At 39.5% G+C, this 5,510-nt stretch overlaps 1 non-coding gene across 1 annotated transcript; it reads left to right on the top strand.

The window, feature by feature from the left end:
• Positions 1-1,589: 1,589 nt before the first annotated feature.
• Positions 1,590-1,696, top strand: LOC147361740 (U6 spliceosomal RNA). The gene has a single exon (XR_015138525.1). It is a non-coding gene; the product is annotated as a U6 spliceosomal RNA (small nuclear RNA).
• Positions 1,697-5,510: the final 3,814 nt, after the last annotated feature.

Genomic DNA, 5,510 nt, shown 5'->3' with positions numbered 1-5,510 from the left:
CCCTGGTCCAGGAAGTTTCCACATGCTGCAGAGCAACAGAACCCCGGGAACCGCAGCTACTGGGCCTGCGCTCTAGAGACTGCGAACTACAACTACTGAGCCCAGGCTCTGCAACAAGAGAAGCCACCGTGAGAAACCCCTGCTCACCGCACTAGAGGAAGCCTGCACACAGCAGTGAAGACCCCGCACAATCAGAGCAACAGCTGGTCTGGGAAGGAACCTGCCTATTTATGATGGCGACACACTTTACGAAAGCTCTCAGAGAGGGCTGACAAGGCAAGCAAAGAAAGAACTTTCTTAAGTAAATATCAAATCAATTAAAGGAACAGATCCATGGAAATCAATCATTTACAGAAACAGGTTGTACCTGGGGTTCCTAATGCAAAATGCACTGCATGCTACATTTCAAGTAACTCAAGAAAAATGGATTCCAAAGTGATTCAGTCTCCACACACTGTGAGTAAGAGGCAACCGGCTAAAGCAAACCCTGCAAAACAAAGGTTTTAAAGATATAAAAATGCATAAACCTTTCTTATCAGAAAGGAGGCGAATGAATATTATGGTATTCTTCCAGTGTGTTTGCTTTAGTATTTGTCATGTAGTTATTCTGTGCAAAGGTAAGGCCTGGTATGCAGTGTAATTATTTTCCCACCTCCTTCTGTCACAAGGTCGACTTAAAGGGCAATTTCTTTCCTTAGTTCTTTAAATGCTTCCAAAAAGATATCTTGAGGTCAAGAAACAGCCAACAATGTGCAAATATCTTGCAGGAGTAGTCGATTTCCCCCTAGTACCATTAGGGGAAATTTTATTGTTGTCAGTCTAAAGCAAGTTAATGGAGGGTCATATTTCTGTTTGCTCTGGGACAGTATTAGTAACCGGAACCAAGAGGAAGTCAGGCCTCACGGGCCTGGAGCTCTGACTTTCCAGTCAGGCTGCCTCCATTCTCTGGTCTGGATCCCAGCAGATGTCCAAAAGACATTTCACATAACTTATCCATATGGATTTCATGTCATTTATTGAAAACTTGTAACTATATGGACACATTGTTTATTGAGGTGTATTGAGGCCTCAAGAGTTGTAAGCTTTCCAGGTTGGCAAAGTTTTTTTTTTTTTTTTTAGTTCCCCGACCAGAGATCGAACCTGTGCCACCTGCAGTGGCAGTGCAGAATTCTAACCAGGGGTCCGCCAAGGAGTAGTCAGCAAAGTCTTGATTACAAGATTCAGGTTAATTAGTGATGCAACATTTCTATGAGATTTGGTAGCTGAGAATTTTGTGTTCTTTGCAAGTCAGTCATCATGAGATGGAATTTGTTAAAGAAACTGAAATCTGGTAAACAGATTAATGTTTCTTTATCCAAACAAATTGGGTACATTCTCCTAGTCCTATGTAGTCATGTACTGGTATATTTAACAAACATTTTATTGGATGTCTGTCATGTACCTGACATAGTGCAGTGCTTTGGCAGGACAAAAGTAAATAAAATAGTTTCCTCCTAAGGGGATAGCAAGACAGTGCCTTTGTAATGATGGAACCATTCTGTATCCTGACTGTGGTGGTTACATTAATTTATATATGGGATAAAATTTCAGTGCTCGCTTTGGCAGCACATATACTAAAATTGGAACAATACAGAGAAGATTAGCATGGCCCCTGCGCAAGGATGACATGCAAATTCGTGAAGCGTTCCATATTTTTTAGACATTTCTCCAAAGAAGACATACAGATGGCTAACAAACACATGAAAAGATGCTCAACATCACTCATTATCAGAGAAATGCAAATCAAAACCACTATGAGGTACCATTTCACACCAGTCAGAATGGCTGCGATCCAAAAGTCTACAAATAATAAATGCTGGAGAGGGTGTGGAGAAAAGGGAACCCTCTTACACTGTTGGTGGGAATGCAAACTAGTACAGCCACTATGGAGAACAGTGTGGAGATTCCTTAAAAAACTGGAAATAGAACTGCCGTATGATCCAGCAATCCCACTGCTGGGCATACACACTGAGGAAACCAGAAGGGAAAGAGACACGTGTAGTCCAGTGTTCATCGCAGCACTGTTTATAATAGCCAGGACATGGAAGCAACCTAGATGTCCATCAACAGATGAATGGATAAGAAAGCTATGGTACATATACACAATGGAGTATTACTCAGCCATTAAAAAGAAAACATTTGAATCAGTTCTAATGAGGTGGATGAAACTGGAGCCTATTATACAGAGTGAAGTAAGCCAGAAGGAAAAACACCAATCCAGTATACTAACGCATATATATGGAATTTAGAAAGATGGTAACAATAACCCTGTGTTTGAGACAGCAAAAGAGACACTGATGTATAGAACAGTCTTATGGACTCTATGGGAGAGGGAGAGGGTGGGAAGATTTGGGAGAATGGCATTGAAACATGTATAATATCATGTGTATGAAATGAGAAGCCAGTCCAGGTTCGATGCACGATACTGGATGCTTGGGGCTAGTGCACTGGGACGACCCAGAGGGATGGTATGGGCAGGGAGGAGGGAGGAGGGTTCAGGATGGGGAACACATGTATACCTGTGGTGGATTCATTTTGATATTTGGCAAAACTAATACAATTATGTTAAGTTTAAAAATAAAATAAAATTTAAAAAAAAATTTCATAGAACCACACATGTGCACATAGAGACACACACACACATATATACACACAAATATATGTAAACTAGTGAAATTTCCATAAGGTCAGTAAGTCTAGAAAATGGTGTTCTAGCAATGTAGGTTGCTATAATTAATATTTCTACATTTAAAAGTCTGAACATACTTGGTTACTTTAAGTGTTGATAATGTGAAAGAAAATTTGACCTACTGGAGTAAAAAGTCAACCCCATAAATTTAAAATGTATAATTATATAAAGCATTTAAACTAGTTGAAATCTAACTTTATATATAAGAATATTTAAGTTTATCCACATTTATATTCCATTAGACTTAGAACAGTTAAGAATCTGGGAAGAATTTTCTTTATTAAATCACACAAGTGTTTGATACAGCATTTAATAGGAAAATCACATGTGTTAAATGTATAAATGCTTTTTAAAGGCTTAAGGGTGTTTATTTTACAAATGTTTTTAAAGTTCCATACAAGTAATGTCCAAATTTAGTAGACTTTTAATTAGGATAATATTTACAAGCTAAACTTAAGAACCAAATATTTATCACATAAATGTATAGTATATTTAATTTTAATATGATGAATATTAATTTTTATATACTAAACTTTGAATAATCATTTTTATGCATAAAAACTACCCTTAAAATGCGCTCATATTTATAACTTGAATACAAAGCTATTGAAAAAATTTCTACCAGGGAACAGGCCCTATGAGCCCGGGAAAAAAAATTGTGACATAGATTCAGTGGAAGAAAACAACTTTTGCCTATGTATTAAAGAAAGTGGTTTGTCCTGAGGACATCTATGGAGTTAAATGCCAAATCTGAGATATAATCTTAAAAAAGAGAGAGAGAAACTTTTCTTAACAAGCATCCTCTCAAGGTCACCACAATTTCTCCTAAGCACAGGCATCAGCTTCCATGTCTGGATCCCTTAGTGCTATAGGCATGTTTCACTATTTCACTTCTTACGGTGAAGTCTAAGTTTTTGTTGCATATCTATTTTCCCACATCACTCTGAGTTCCTACTAGATTAGGGATCATCCCCTATTCATCTTTGTATTACAGGGTCCATAACAGTCTGAGCATCTCAAACTTCATGAAAAGCTGCCATAGCTGTCTCACATGGACCTGGGATTTTCTTCCTGCCAGCCTCTTCAAAAACCCAGATACCAACACAACTGGTTTCATGCTTTAGCTCCTAGATTCAGCAGCCCAATTTGGATCCCTGACCTAGTTTCAAATTGTTTACCCTGGCCATGACCTGACACTCACAGCCTTGGGACACAGCTTCTGGCATTTTCCCATTTATTCCACCCACTTGAAGGCAGGACCAAGTCTGTCAAGGAAGAACATCAAACATTCAGAGCTTGGGAGAATGTCTAGAAATCACAGTGACCCAGTAAGTGTCTAAAGACTAAAGTCATTCTACAATCATCTAACATTTCCTGAACACCAACAGTGTTCAAGTTGTTTGCTGAGAACAGGGATATTAAAAACTAGTAAGATGTGGCAACTGCAGTCAAGAGGCTAGTCAATGGAGGTTCTTTTATACAGTTTCATATGCAGTGCCATGGATTACATATGACAAGAGCAAATAACAGATTGGAGAGAAAGGGTAATACAGAAAAGATTTCTGAGCATGTGGCCCTGTTAACTTTTGGTGGCTAGATCAACAGGGTTTTGTGATTACTCCAATGCTGGGAAGTGAAAGGGGTCTAAAAGAACTTAGGAAATAATGTTTAATGAAGTCACTCACTGAGGTAAGGAATACAGAAGGATGTGCTGATCTTTGGGTCATGTTGACTAACTCAGTTTGAAACACGTCTGTATCTACATCCAATACACAACAATATGCAAGTCTACAGTTTGGAGAACTCAGAGAACTGGAGCTGTAGATTTGGAAGTTGGTATATACAGCCTCAAAAGTAAACCAATTGGAACTCTGCTCTGTGTTATGTGGCAGCCTGAACGGGAGGGGAATATATGTGTGTGTATAGCTGAGTTTCTTCGCTGCTCACCTGAAACTACCACAACATTGTTAATCAGCCGTACTCCAATACAAAATGAAAAGTTTTTTGTTTTTTTTTTTTTTAAGTGAACAAATTGTCTTGGGGGATAACAGAATGGTGGGAAGAAAGCAAGAGTGAGACTCTGGGGACTGTCCACATAGAAGGGCTGGGCAGAGGAAGAAGACATCATGGAATGCAGAAGAGCAACCTGCAATTAAAAAAAACAAACAGAAAAACCCTGGGAGGGTAGTTGTGGTGTACATTGCTGGTTTACTAACAAGTATCAATTGCCTGCTCTCTGTCTTTACATAACTCCTCCCCCATGAAGTCTCTGAGCCTCTAGGGAGGCTAAGAGTTGACACACCAGTATAAAGATATCCCACCCACTTTGCTGGGTTGACACACCAGTATAAAGATATCCCACCCACTTTTCTGGGGACTGTGAGGGGCAAGTAACCCAGTGAGATTCAGGAAAAGTTTGATGAAATAGATGAAGGTGGTCAAAAGACACAAATTTCAATTATAAGATAAATAAGCCCTAGACATGTAATGTGGGCTTCCCAGATGACACTAGAGGTAAAACAAACAAACAAACAAACAAACCCTCCTGCCAATGCAGGAGACATAAGAGACAAGAGTTCAATTCCTGGGTACCCTTGAGGAAGACATGGTAACCCACCCCCAGTATGCTTGCCTGGAGAATCCCAAAGACGGAGGAGCCTGGTGGGCTACAGTCCAGAGGGTCGCAAAGAGTCAGACATGACTGACATGACTTCGCACGCAGCACGCACAGGACTGTAATTTACAGGATGGTGACTACAGTCAACAACGTTGTTGTTTCAGT

Source organism: Bos grunniens, chromosome 12 (genome assembly GCF_055505025.1).
Source record: "Bos grunniens cultivar Pamir isolate PY7600 chromosome 12, Bosgru_T2T1.0, whole genome shotgun sequence".
NCBI classification, from domain to species: domain Eukaryota; kingdom Metazoa; phylum Chordata; class Mammalia; order Artiodactyla; family Bovidae; genus Bos; species Bos grunniens.
This window is presented reverse-complemented; position numbering and strand designations above follow the sequence as displayed.